We start from the raw sequence: 15,383 nt of genomic DNA, 5'->3' as shown, positions 1-15,383 counted from the left end.
AGAATGTGGTCAGGTGGTTGACTGATATAAGTTTTGCAATGGCCGATATCGATATGAAGAGAACAGAGTGATCCTGATTTGCAAAGTTTTCTTTCATTTTGGAAGTGACTTCGGCGAGTACTGATAATCTCAAAATGGCCAAATATCGGCCTGGCTGATATACTATCAGTCTATTCCAAATTAATTATGTATTGATGACCCCAATAAACCCATCAGCAGCACAGTGGCATTGATCTTCAGAAGAAGTGAAGACATGACCGGCGTTTCACACAGGCTTTTCATGACTATAATGATACCTGACTCTGAAGATCCTTTCATGTGTTTGAGTAAACAGAGAGGCGAAAGGTAAGGACCTCAATTTGTTGCATCACTTAGTGAGATAAGAGAGACAGCCTTGGAGGTCTAAGTGTATGTGTGTTTGTGTGTGTGTGAGCACACTGTGATTAGCTGTTGTGTGATCATGGTTTATTACAGCATATCCAGGGAAAAATGGCACAGAACCCCATATAATTTATTTAAAAAGAAAAGCTAATTTTCTCTAAAAATAAGGCCAGTGACTTGATTAAAGCCACTGGGCAGGGTGAAAGACATATTACCTGTAATTCTCATCTGAAAATCCCATCTAACTGGAGAGATTGTTTTTTGCTTTGGGGAAATGAAAAAGACAGAAACGGAGCTGATTGAATTCGGTTGGATGATATTTAGAATATTAAAAAAAATAAAAATTCCATACCAAGTCTGAGCACATGCGCACAAGGAAGTGTAATCGAGCTTTAAGTCCCGATCATGCCAAGAAGGTCGCAGATGGTGAAGTTTATATTGAAAAAGGAGTCACATTTGTGACAGTGATAAAATTAAACTAATATGATTTTTTAAACGTTGTGTGGTTATTATTATATCTTATCTATAATGACGTTAATGATGGCAAATGTACTGCAATAGAGGAATGACTCAATCAAAATTATGCCATCCATTAAAGACAGCTTCCTTTTCCATATTTATACATTTTATTTTTATTCATTAACAAACATATTATGAAGTTTTGGGTTCCTTGCCATAGTAGCCTTTTGCTTGCCCACTAGGAGGATTTTAAGGCATGATATTCAATGTTTTTCATTGAAACTGATCAATAGGGACTTTAAGACATTACAGCATCATTTTCTGTAAAGCTTCTTTGAAACATTTGTATTTTGAAAAGCGCTATACAAATAAAATGTACTTGACATGACATATTTAATACATATAATATCTATTACATATTCTCATTTGAAGCTATATAAGCTACATGTTTTTGAAGTTCTCATCCAAACCCGATTAAACCAGTCAAGTCGTATAGATTACCTCACGGATTCTTGAGATAAGGGACAAAACATGTCCTATATACAAAAGTCACATTTATGTTAAAAATACTGATAAAGTTAAATCAGAAGGAAATGTGTAAAATTAGGTAATATATTGTAAATTATTTAATTTGAATATTTGAAAATGCATGCTTTATACTTGGAAGTACATTTAATTCAACCTGTCCTCAGCAAGAAGTCACAATTTTGTGACTTAACAATTTACAATATATACTATAAATATATAAAATGAATGGTAGGGATCTGTAAGATATGGCATTGAATGTATTTTATCACTTTACTCCTTTACTGAACACTTTTATTAGATAATTAAAGACTTTACACTTCTTGTTGGATGGATTCAATTAAAAAAGCATTTTTATATAAGCATGTTCCCTTTCATGGTTCGTTAGCTGAAACCTTTGTCTACAGATACAATACATCCATTTTAAATTAATTTATTATTAAAAAATATATATTTAAAGTGTTGGACCCCATTGACTTACATTATATGGACAGAAGCACCTCATATCTCCATCAAAACATCTTCTTTTGTGGTCCGCAGTAGAGTTTGAGGCCGCAGAAGAGTGAGTAAATGATGATAGAATGATCATTTTTTGGTGAAGTATTCCTTAAAAATTTTATTTAAAAAAAATGTTCTTGTGTTTTTGGAGAAATCTTACCAAATTTTTTACATTTATGCTTGTTAACATATATGCCAATGGGGTAAGATAAAAGAAAAAGCTTGATTCAAAGTGTAAACAAGTTTATTTTTACAAGACATAATATGTTTTGTCATTCTGCTTCTCATATTTTATTTTTTATTTTTTTAAGGATGTTTAGATTTTTTTTTTTATTTTGTAATTTTTTAAATTAGACAAAAATATCCTACTGTCAGTCCCTTACATTCTGCCAAGCATGCTATGTGGGTTTTGGAACGTCGTGAATGTAAATGACAGAATGTTCCTCTCTGGGGGAGAAACTCTTTAATATTCACAGTCAAACCTGTTTGTTCAAGGTTTTACCACCGTCCTGCTTTCAACCCCAGATCTTCTGTAATTTGTCTGACCAGTGCCCCCAAACAGAATAACATCAGCAGAGACTCTCCTGTTTACATTTTAATAATTTTCCTGCTTTTATATTTTTGTTTTTCTTCAGAGCATGCTGGAATTGCTTTTTAGATGAGAAACCCACAAGAGAAAACGAGCAGATAAAACTAGAGCTTTGTTTTCTCCATGTTCTCTGGTAAAGAGAGAATGTTTTTTTTTTTTATGAATCCACTGTGTGGCGCCAGAGACTGTGCTGAAAATGTTCTGTAGTAACACGTGTGGCCTGCAGGGTGCAGTAGAGACAGTTTTTGCTCATGGACTTGACTGCACATGTAGGAGATGAGTGTAACATTTACATGTTTATATGTATATAACTTTTACAACTTACTGCTGATATGTTGCTTTGTTATTTACAGAGAAATATTTTTATAGAGTCTTTCATTCACATATTATTTTTATACACATCTCATCATTCACATGATGGTAGAGGCGCTCACAGTCTTCAGTGTTGTTCTGAATAAGACAACTCCACTTCAAGAGTGGCTCCACTTTATAATATATAAGATGTTACTTCAATAAATAACTGAAGAGTGTTAGTGGCACACTGTTGTTCTGACTGATGTTCTGTAAAAATGTACTCTGAAAAGCTTGCCATTTTTTGTTTTTTCTGGAGAAATGCTTAGTTATTTAAAGACTCCATGTTTAAATCTGATTTGGTCGAAGGAACTTTAATACGTCACAAACTTAATTTATCTATGTAAAATAACACTATTTATCATTTTTTCACTTATGAAATATGGTACCAAGAGGAATTGTGTATAGTCACGACTAGAGGGCAGGGAAGGTATTTATTTTCTAAAATAGTTTTCATTCCCATATACATTTTGCATTCCCTTTGAAATATGGTTTGCGTTTCTCACAATTTTTTTGGGGTCCCTCGTTAAAAAAATCGTGTTCCCTCACAAGATGTTTTGCGTTCCCTCACAATACATTTTGGTTTCCCTTGAAATTGTTTTGGGTTCCGCAATACATTTTTCATTTCTCACATTTGTTTGGCTTTCCTTCGCAATACGTTTTACGTTTTTTGAGTTATTTTGCAATACGTTTTGGGTTCCCTCAAAAATTAATTTAGCATTTTTTGCAGTTATTTTGGGTTCCCTCGCAATACATTTTGCATTCCTTTGCAACATGTGTTGCATTTCTCTCATTTGTTTTGGGTTCCCTTTGCAAAAAGTGCGTTTCCTCACAATGTGTTTTTCATTCCCTCGGAAAACCTTTATCTATCCTTTATGAAAATGACCCATTGTTATACCCATTTTATTCTGGTAAAAACTATATTACATTTCCGTAAGGGATGGAAAAATGTATTGTAAGGGAAACCAAAATAATTGTGAGAGGATACAGAGTATTGCGAAGAAACATAAAACTATTGTGAAGGGGTGCAAACTATTGCAAGTCAATTCAAAATCTTTTTGTTAAAGGAACTATTATACAAAACTAGGAGTGGATAACAATTAAAAACTAATCTTACACAATGAAATTTACATATACATTTTCATTTATGCATTTGGCAGACGCTTTTTATCCAAAGCGACTTACAGTGCACTTATTACAGGGACAATCCCCCCGGAGCAACCTGGAGTTCAGTGCCTTGCTCAAGGACACAATGGTGGTGGCTGTGGGGATCGAACCAGCTACCTTCTGATTACCAGTTTACCAGTTATGTGCTTTAGACCACTACACCACCACCACTCCCAACAATGTTGTTGTATGGAAAGTTTTGTACGGAAATATTTTCTTCTGTGCGACATGGAAGAGAGAAATACAAACAGCTATGGTACGATGTGAGGGTGAGTGAATGAGGGCAGTATTTGATGTTGTTTTTTTTATTCCTGGTAAAGAATAAGTTTAAGGACAGAGTTTAATGCATTTCTGAGGATTCTGATACAAACCCTTATTCTGCAACTCATAAGTCATGTTTTATTTATTTTTTCATGTGTATGGATTTTGTCATTTTTAGAGCATTTCCTGAGAGCTTCACCCCATATTATCTTTTCAGTGAGCAGCATGTTCAAAGGGTTACATGCTGGTTGTATTGCAGCATGTTAATGCATAGACAATAGATCTCACTTTTCCATTCCCAGTTGGCATTCACCAACTGTGTGTTTGTGTGCGGACCCCCGCTGAGAATTCAAACTCTCACTCAAAGTGTATAGTAGAGAGTCAAGAGTTACTCTTCACCCTTAGATTCCTGAAAACCTTTGTATGGCACTTGACTGAAGTTTCGGGCAAGCTGGAGTATTACTATAGTGTACAATGATGTCAGCGACTCCGTTTCAAAACCTAGTAAGCTTCCTACCTATGCTGCATTGTAAGGCATCATAATTATGCTACCTTTTAACATGCCTTCTTTAGGCCAAAGTCTTGTTGAAAAGGCAATAATGCATTGTGAGCTTAGGGAAAAACAAAATCCATCCAAGATGAACAACTTGGTATCATAGAATCACGTTACTATTCCTACAGTTTTGAAAAGCAGTTTTTATTTGGCTTGTTGTACATATCACAGTAGTTTGCTGGTGAAATGACCACTAGAGGCGCTACAACAACAAATGCATTTTATTCTCTTTCACTCAAATCGCATGTAAAATGGGATCGATTTTTCACTTCATAAACACTTACTTTTTCACACAATGTTATCTTATAAAATGTAAACACTTTTACTATAGCGCATGACTTGTCAGGCGATACATTTTAACATTTGCATGACATAATCAACTACATTTACAAGCTTTTTTTGGGCAAGATTAAATTACGCGAAGGGATACGTAAGCCTGGATTGTCATAGAAGCACCACAAAATGACATAGTTGCTTCAGCAATTGTTTTTTTTTTTCTCATATTTTCTATAATGACACTATTGGTTAAGTTTAGATTGAAGGTTTAAGCTGCGTACACACTGCCAGCTACTTTGTCGCTGCATGTCGCCAGTGGCTGGCAGTTAGGTTGCTAGTGGTGTGTATGGAGAGTATAAACAGCACTGTTTCTTTACAATTAATATTATTATTAAAATATTAGGATCACTTATTGGCTGTCGCTCCCGAAAGTCACTCTTCATTTGCATAAAGTTACACATTTCTCAACTTTGTCGTGTCGCTGGACACTCCCACATCCGGTCGCCAACGGTCACCATCGCTCGTGTTGCCGGAAGTTGCCAGCTCTCATTGAAAAAGAATGAGATGAGGCTGTTTTGTTGCTGCATGGCACTGGCAGTGTGGACGCCGCTTTAAGGTAGGGAGGTCAGTCTTGTTGATTTAAAACTCGATAAAGCGTTAAAAAACCATTAATCTTCAAAACCTCATCTGTTTGGGAGAACATTTAAACTCGCTTTTAGCGCTACACAGTGGACATTTCACCTCAGAACTGCCGTGATACGTGTAATGAACCACATAATATCATTTTGCAAAATCTCCCCACAGTCACGTAATTTTAATGAGATCAGGCTGCAGATGAATCAAGAGAAATGTTGATTATAAATGGGTCAGTCTAATCAGAAATTGAATATTTCACCCTATATGTCTATGTGATACATATTTTTATGCTTATTGGTGTTTTGCGTCATTAGCTTATCAACATGCTAATGGAAAGTGAGTTAACTCTCCTGTTCTCGCACATTTAAAAGCATTACAAATCATATTTATGAGGTTTCATTTCAGTTAGGAAATGAAATGCAGGCAGTAGATGGTAAGGCATCTCAATAGGTTTTGGAACAGAGCCAATGTTGGAGTTAGGGAATATCACCCTGTCCTTGGAACGAATGTTTTGCTACATACAAATTAATTGATGTTCTACTCCCATTCTCTTCCTGTTGAATCTTCTATAAACATCTTCTCCTTGAGCTAACATGATCCCAGCACAAAGGAGGGTGGACCGCAGGTTCTTGGCACAGACATCAGGTGCATTGGACATGGATGTATAGAGAGTGGCTTCAAAGAAGGGGTTCAAAGAAGAGTTGAGGTTTCAAAAATGCTGTGAAACTGGCACACATGGTTTCAAACAGAAGCTCCTCTAGTAATTTGATTCAGCCTTTCATTGCAGGCAGTGTTCAGTATTTGGTGTATGTGTGTGTGTGTGTGTGTGTGTGTGTGAGAGAGAGAGAGACAGAGAAAGAGAGATGGAAATGTTTGAGGAGGAAGCCCTGGCGGTGAAGGTTGAAGGCAGTTGCGGATTTAGGCATAGGTGACATGGAACGGGGACATGAGGCAATATTTTGTGGGGGGTGGGGGTGCTGATGGGGGAGTTCTCCCAAGGTGCCATACAAACTAGAACCGCCACTGATTGAAGGTATTGATTAACAGAATGGATAAATGGAGGCCTACTTGGTGGTCTCCTGACAAAAGAGCAGTGAGAGCAACTTCCCAAATGCACACACTCAGAGTAATTGTGACAGACTGACTACGGCAGAAGGTCTGGCCCAGATTGTAGTTTATTCTGGCCAAGAATATCCACTTAGGATGAGAATTGTGTTGGGGAATAGTTAACTAAAATGAATGATGCTACTTGCCACTGAAACTACATTTCAGTGGTTATTTTTATTGGTGGCTTTTCCGGTACAGAGCTATATTTTCCAACAAGTACAACTGTAGAGCCACAAAACACTACATTAGTCACATTGTATTAATTTCATCATGGGGCGGCTGTGTTTCAGGTGGTAGAGTGGGTCAGCCACTAATTGCAGGGTTAGTGGTTCGATTCCCGGCACACACAACTCCACATACCGAAGTGTCCTTGGGCAAGACACTGAACCCCAAGTTGCTGCCAGAAGCAGGCTAGCGCCTTGCATGGCAGCTCATTGGTATATGAGTGTGCGTGTGATTGGGTGAATGGGACACAGTGTAAAGCTCTTTGGTAACCGTTAAGGTTAAAACAGACAGAGTACCACATGGTATTACAAGATTATATTAGATGCTGTGCAGGTAGTTGCATTTGTTGCTGCTTGACCTGGAGTGCTGTAGTGGCAGGGGTTCTGTAATTGAAATGTTTCACACACTTGACAGCAGCGACAGTGATCCGGTGATTCTGAGCTGTAAATCCATCATTGATAGCCAGTTGCAGTGTGTGCGCAAAACATGGAACCAAATGTCAGCTCACTCGTGTGGGGTTATTAGCTGCCACAATGTCCTTGCTCTTTTCGTGCATGTACGCTATGACTCAGTTGTCGAGACCCCATAACTGGACTGCTTGATCCTGCTTTTCTGCCAATTTGTCAGCCATATGTCTTACTGATATATTTTGTGTCACTAGAGCGGCTTATTTAATCTGCTAGTCTTCATCTATGTAGTGGCTTAACCGTGACGTTGTTTACCCTTACAAAAAATTTATAGTTCTGACAAACTTGCCGCAAATTTCCAACTCATTATTTCCACATGTAAATGAACTTACGAATCGCCGCAAATGTTTACCAGAAGTTTGAAGCTCTTCACTGGTAGTGGTGAACCTGCAACAAACCTTTGGCGACAATGAAGAGTTTGCCACAAAGCTCATTTGCAAGTAAAATTAACGAGTGGCACATTTGCAGCAAGTTTGCTAGAACGCTCGATTTTTGTAAGGGTAAAGCCATCTAACAATTGGTTGTGAGAGCCTCAGGGCTGACTGAAGGTAGCTTTGCTTTTAGTTAAACTTTCTGTTGTGTGAAGCGTGCTTCTATATGGCTTGTGGCAGTACCCCTGGATGGGACGCTGTACATAATTCATGAACTAATGGGACTCAGAGAAGACTGCTTTATCTCTCGGATCTTCTGCAATCAAGTATGCCTTACAACATCTCATTAAAAAAATACATTATTCAATGAAAATGGAGCGTGGGGATATCATCTTTGGTAACACACCAATTCAAACCAAACGTTTACTCTCATAAAAGAGAGCATATATAACAATGTATATAGAGAGAACGGGTGAACGTAACCCTTCATGGTGCAAAATTTCATAAAAATTGACATGAATAATTATTCTTTATGAAGTTAATATTAGAATCCATCAATGGTTCTCTAAATGTGCACATCCTTGGACTAAAGATTGGATGTTGTTCACTGAAGTCTGCTAGAGACTAATCAAAAGGATCTTAAATCATAGGTATGTGCATTTTTATAGAGGTCTCATTTTCATAACTCACATTTTGATGTTTTGAAATGTTGATATAAATGAAGAAATTACTGTCAGTAACATTTCTATCATGAAACAGTGGCTAAATATTGAAGTTAGTGTAATAAACATCTTTAATATATTTTTTGTCATGATTCAATTTGAATTGTATGGTAATTTATTTTCCTATCAGTTCACTATTGTCACAATAATATTTTTAAATATTATTTTATTACTAGTCATGAAAGCACATAACATGAAAATTTTAAAGTCATTGCCAAGTCATCCATTTCAAGTCCAATTTGAGACTTGAGTCATTGGTCCTCATGTCAAAGTCAAGTCATTTTCTGCATTTAATCTAGCAAGTCACAAGTTGTAAAATTTGCCGGGTCATGTAACTCGAGTCCCCAACCTCTAGTAATTTGACTGTAGTTTAAATATGTTATGAGAAGTGTTGGTTGAAATTGGATTACAAGGTAATTAGATACTGTAATCTAATTACCTTTAGGCACAAAAAGTAGTGTAATGTATTACATTAACATTTTTGTAGTCAGATTACAGTTACTGTTATATTTCAATGAAAGTAATTACTTTTAAGTAAATTACTTGGGTGACAAATATTTAAAAAATTCTGAATATTTCTAAAAATGTTTATTTATATGTAAAACAATTAAAATGTGAATTTATTTGTTTATATATATATATTAGGGCTGTCGATTTAACGCGTTAATTCAGTACGATTATTCGCATGCCCCTGGACCATAATAAGGAAGATTCCTGAGAAATGCAAGCTTGTAGTACCACCTGTTTACTCCAGAGGGCAGTAAGTGAAATTTCAGCTGTATGAGCAACACACAGTTTATACAGTGAGGAAAACACTTCAGTAGGCAGAACAACACAGACAAGCGTCACCTTCTTGCGTTCAAAACACTTGATGGAGCGCAAATACAAACTAAGGGATCTCAAGATGTGTTTAAAATTGAGTATTAAACTATATTTAAATTGACACAGTGACCTAAACATTTTATGTTAATGACTCAACGCACCCGAGACGCGACACAAGCACGTCTGACGCAGATGTAAATTGACGGGTCCTTAAACAAGCCCTCCTAATAAATCACTGATTGACAAATTCACTTGTGTAATGGATTACTGTGAACTGTGTGCCAATGATTGACTTATGATCAATAATATGGTAGTAAACAATACATTGAATTCTAAAGCCACTTTTTGTATGGCCTTATCAATGATTAACTCTTCTGCTACAGGAATGTAATGCATTTCAATTATCTGAATATGTTTTATTATATATATAATTTGTAAATATTTAAACATAACTATGTATAATTATATATTGCTATAAATATGTATTATCATCATATACTGAGTTATTGTTATATAAGGGGCTTTCTCAGCAAATATTTGTATATGCGATTAATTGCGATTAATTAATCAGGACACCATGTAATTCATTTGGTTTAAAAATGTTAATCGATTGATTCTGTGCCAGCTGAAAACAATGTGCAATAGTGAACAAGGAGAAAATAGACATTATTTTGAATTTGTTGAGGGAAAAAAAAAAGTTATTAAAAGTAGCGATTAGAAATGTGATTACTTTTTCAATGAAGTAATCAGTAAAGTAATCTGACTGTAAATCTAGAGAATAGACAGTTGTAGTGGTTTACTTTTTTTAGTAACTTAACCAACACGGGCTAAGATTCAAAGTATAGTTACAATGTACAGTTTAGCTTCCCTAGAGCACTGCAGATACAGTTACACAGTAACACATACAGTTCTTCTCTTAGATATTTTATTTGCTACTAAGTGTCCCACAAAACTTCTTGATTTAATCTTAATAGCTTTCAAAAATTAGATGGTATTAATCTCGCACACATTGGCAGATGCAGTGAATGGACCATTTTCACGAACTGTGATGATTGTTCAATTATATAATGTAAATGTATAACACTATTCTTTGTTACATAACCCTACCATTCATTTAAAAAAAGAAATACAAATAACTAAATTATTTTTTGGAAAGTTGTGCATGTAATAGTGTTTTTTTTACTTTGCTGTTGGAGCAAATTGGTACGAAAACATATTTTATATGGTCTCCGATGTACCCTACTATACTGCCCTACAAAGGCTAAGTGCAGTAACTACGCAAACAAAGAAACAGAGAAAAAGGCCTTTAAAGTTTTTATACCAGCCAGTCAAACATGTTATGGGTAGATTAGTGGTAATGCATTTATCCTGAAACGGGACATAATTTAACCCAGATATTTTTTTCACAAGACAGAACACGTCATAAAGCCCATTAGAAGTCTTAACTCATTTTTGACCAAATTTGTAGTTACTGCACTTAGCCTTTGTAGGGCAGTATAGTTTACTTCTGCTATCCAAACCCAGAAATGTAAACGGGTTCATTTATTTCTTCATCAAAATTGCTAATTTGATACCTTGTTCTGCTTGGTACCCCCTCGATTCTATTTCCAGGTGGACTGATAAAAATCATCAGTATCCTTAATCCTAGAAGATGCATAAATCAGCTAATAAGTTTCAGACTTGCCCGAATGAGAAAGTTCTTTCCAGTTTTGTGTGCAATATGAATCAGACGGTCAGTGAATGGACGTGTGAATCTTATTCTATGATGTCAGTCGTTCAATCTCTGACTTCAGATCTGCATTCAAATTAGCCAGGTGATCAAACGCATGTGAAATATTACCAGAACTTTTGATAAAACTGTTCATGAGACAGTAGGGCATGAACTTTGAAATAGTGCAGGTGAGCTGAGCGTTAGTTCTTTTACACCTTTGTGTTATTAGACTCTAAACCCTAGAGGCTCTCTCCTGATTTTTAAACACAATTGAAAGTTCAGCTGAAGTTTAGCTGCACTATTAAATCTAAGAGTGTCATCCAAAGAAAACCTGAATTCATCATATTTGCTGGGTATGAAAACAATGGAGAGCTGTACCGGTGGCAAGTCATTTTTAGGGATTTAAAGGTGAAAAACGAAAAGACATTTTCAAATTAATATTGTCAGAAGTTGAGGAAACAGGCATTTACAAAAATCTAATCACACCCGGTTCTTTTAGCATTTTGTGTTATATTGTTTTTTCTTTTTTCAGTGGCCTCTGCCAATTCTTTCCTTATTTTGCTCCAGCTCTTGGCCTTTTTTTATTATTCATAAATCATGATTATGATTTAATTACTGTGTATGCTGTGAAAGGAGGCAATTGGCTTTAATTTTGGCATCTTTGAAATTCCCCACTGGCTCCCTGCTGTTGCTAAAGACTTGCTATCAAAATCATCATTTTACAACAAGAGATTTGAAGATGATGATAATTGGACACTCCATTTTCCATTGGTCTGACTTGTGTAGTCTGGTGGTTTACGAAGGTTTTTAGGAGAGAATCACGCTGACCAGCCAGCTTGGCAAGGCTAAAACCATCTTGACCAGGCTGAGAGATCATCTTATCTAGCTTAAAGCAGCTAAGACCAGCAACCCCCCACCCCAAGCTGGTTTAAGATGCATTTTCAACACGGACGTCTTATGTGTTATGTTACAGATTATATTAGTCAGCTTTATTTGCTCATTAATTGGCACTTTCAAGTATTAATTTTGGGATCCCAGAATTATGTCAGATCTGAATAACTTATACAATCTTTTTAAGATGGACAACTTTGAATGTTGAGAAATGCCTCGAGAATGTTTAATTTTGTATTTTAAACACAAAAGGTTTTCAGAAATAGCTTTGCATGTCTTTAATTGGATCAGGCCTGGTTAAGTCTGTTGTAACAATAATATGAATTGCAGTCTGTGATCTAATAGACTCCTTAAGTCGTGTTGCTTATTTGCAGCTTTTAAGTCCAAAGGCCATTTTCATTGAACAAATTTCATTGCAGTTATATAAAGCAGGCTGGGCAAAAAGCAGACAGGAAATACGCCACTGATTCAAAGCTGTTAGCTCACACTCAACCAAGGAATGAGTAAAAGTTATTCTGAACTTATTCTAAATGTTTCCAGGCAGAGTTGACATGTGAATAAATATTAGTAGCTCTTCTCTGAGGATGTTGCATGAAAACACCTACTAGAACACAAATCATTTTCAATGAGAGGTGCAAGATTGAGACTTAGAGCTGGTGCAATCCAGTTAAAACAGAAATTAACGGTTGATAGGAGAAGTGAAGTATGCGTCCGTGAGCTGTGGGTGGGGATGAACCCATTGCCATCATACAAAATGTTGTCTTTGTTGTCTACATCCATCACTGTGGCTTAAAATGTCAATGTCATATAATATTCAGTGCCCCCTAAAAACGTATCCCCCTTTGGTAGTTGTTTGTAACCAGTAGCAGTAGCAGTTTAACCTCCATGCAAATCATGCAATTGTGTGGGGTCCCAGATGTCAGGGGGGCCCCCTGCCCCGGGTATGAAGCTCCGCAAAAACCACTTTAGCTGTGACATGTTGTTCTGAGTACATGCGCGGATACGCTGTTGTCTACGGTCTCAGAGAGGTTCACGAAGCCGCTGGATTCGAATCAGTTGGACTTTGGGTTCGGGTTTGTAATTTATGAAAAAGTACAGGCCATCCAATCCTGTTTTGCCCATGCGCATTCACTCACACAGATACGTGCGAACAGATGAGTTAGGGGCCATTCACAATGAAAGTGTTTTTGAGTGCATCTCCTCTGTTTTCTATTTTTTTTTTCTATGTAAATGCGCCGGATGAACGTCCTTGACTGCTGCACCACGTCTCTCTGTTTTTTCAGTGTCTCACACAGGGCTGGCACATTTTTAGACACTGTGTCAAGTTAAAAAGAACTTCTGGTTTCAAAAACGTATGTCAAGACACCTGCGTTCTGTTTCAGTCGTTGTGCTGCATCTAGACTGTTTTTAGCGGAGGTGTCACAAATATTTAACGTTATGAACAAGTTCAGGTTGCAAAGAGGTGACTGTTACAATGTTTAACATTATTTCAGGTTGTTCTACACCAAGCAAAGTTTCAGAGCTTGATAAACGGCAATGTTATTTCCCCTCGCTATAGTGTGCTGAGGGGCCACCGTGCTTTGTATGTTTATTATAACAGTTCCGAATGATGCCTACGATGCTCACATACAATACAGCCTTGCAACATGGTGAACAATACACTGCAGCATCAGAATATAAGCTCTAGGTGAAAGCAAATTAAATAAGACAGGGATATATTACTGTTATACACAACAAGTCATCAATATAATAATAATAACACTGAATAATATTATAATGAAAATCTGGACAGCAATAAATAATTGTTTATTTTGAATTCCGAAATGTTACTGGGTGAAGTATTTTTGCACACCATGTTCAAAAAAAGATTTAAAAAAAGGGGTTTTGTAAAAATATACTGTGTGTAGGTAAATATTGCTTTTTTTTATCAAGGTATTGTGGAAAATCTGGAAAACAGTTGATCAAATAAATGCAGTCTGTAAATAAAGTATTACCATATCCATTTACCATATACTGTCAAACTAAATTCAATATTTGTATATAATTACATGAATTACTTGCACTGAATATTTTATTTTAGTAGGATCATTTATTATCTCGCTAACCACAGGGGATGCCTATTGGAATTTTAGCTTAGCATGCTAACTGAAAACACTTAGGTCCCTAATTTAAGAGTGCTAGGATGAAGCACAACACCATAAGTCATACATGCAAAGTCAATGGGCATGGCCATGAAGTTTGATATTTTCATCAAGCATGTGCTAGGTCTAGGCGCAAGTGGGTTTGGCAAAATTGCATTTGCAAAGTACTAATGGGCTGGGTCAAGTGCAATTTAATTCTGAGGTTCTTCTGTGGCACCGTTGGCATCATATTATATAGTCCATCCATTCCCTCAAGCACCAGCGATATAAACAAAAGACATTCATACAGTAAGTGCATTCATAAGCAGTTGGTAGTGTAAATGGACTGTATGCATTGAATTAAAAGAGTAGAAATATGGTCTAAAAATAAACCATGACCATGATTAAACTATGACCATGATTATTTAGCATAAATCTCATTCATATTTGTTTCATAAAAAGGCTATAACCGTGATCGTCCTGGACATTTAATGTTCCTCTCTATATTTCAGAGTTTGGACATGAATGATATTACCACCTGCTGGTGGAATCTTCAAATTACAAATGCTGGGACTTTGCGCTGAGATAAGACATGCTTTTGAAACATCTTAGCGCAATAACCTATTTCTCTTCGTTTATGTACATTACACCCAGAGTTTGCGCTCACACACTAACAGATAGCACAAACATTCCCACCCATGGCCACTTGTGCTTTGCGCTCTCACAAAAATTGGATAAGATGTTACACACTCACGGAAATAGAGCCCATAAGCTGAGTCCCAAATTGCATACTTCTGCACCACTATATGCCATTTTGTAGTTGAAGTGTGAGTAGTGTGTTCACATTGAAAATGCAGTGGAAAGAAGAGCACCACGTGTAACTGGATAATGTACGTACTTCTTCAACTGAATTAACGTTGTGTGGAATTTTGACACCATACACTTGGTGGTCATGGATCATACTTTGTAGTGGAAGTGATGGGTTTACCTCAGGGGCGTTGTTAGACTTCTGTGTCATCTGAGGCTTAGACCACAGGCAATATTTTATTATAAAAATAAGAAGAATCCTTCCTTACATAACTTAAAAAATGAGCAACCTACCTGTCAAATAATAATTATATTAATCGCAACACTGACACCGGTTCAAAACATTGTATGTGCAAATGTCAGGTGCACAATAAACGGATCAAACATGTTTTAATTTAAAATGCGGATCAAAGCGAGAACTTTTCGGCTCACTGTTCATTGTGC

This window comes from Xyrauchen texanus, chromosome 33 (genome assembly GCF_025860055.1).
Source record: "Xyrauchen texanus isolate HMW12.3.18 chromosome 33, RBS_HiC_50CHRs, whole genome shotgun sequence".
Lineage (NCBI taxonomy): Eukaryota > Metazoa > Chordata > Actinopteri > Cypriniformes > Catostomidae > Xyrauchen > Xyrauchen texanus.
Note: the sequence above shows the minus strand (reverse complement) of the source record.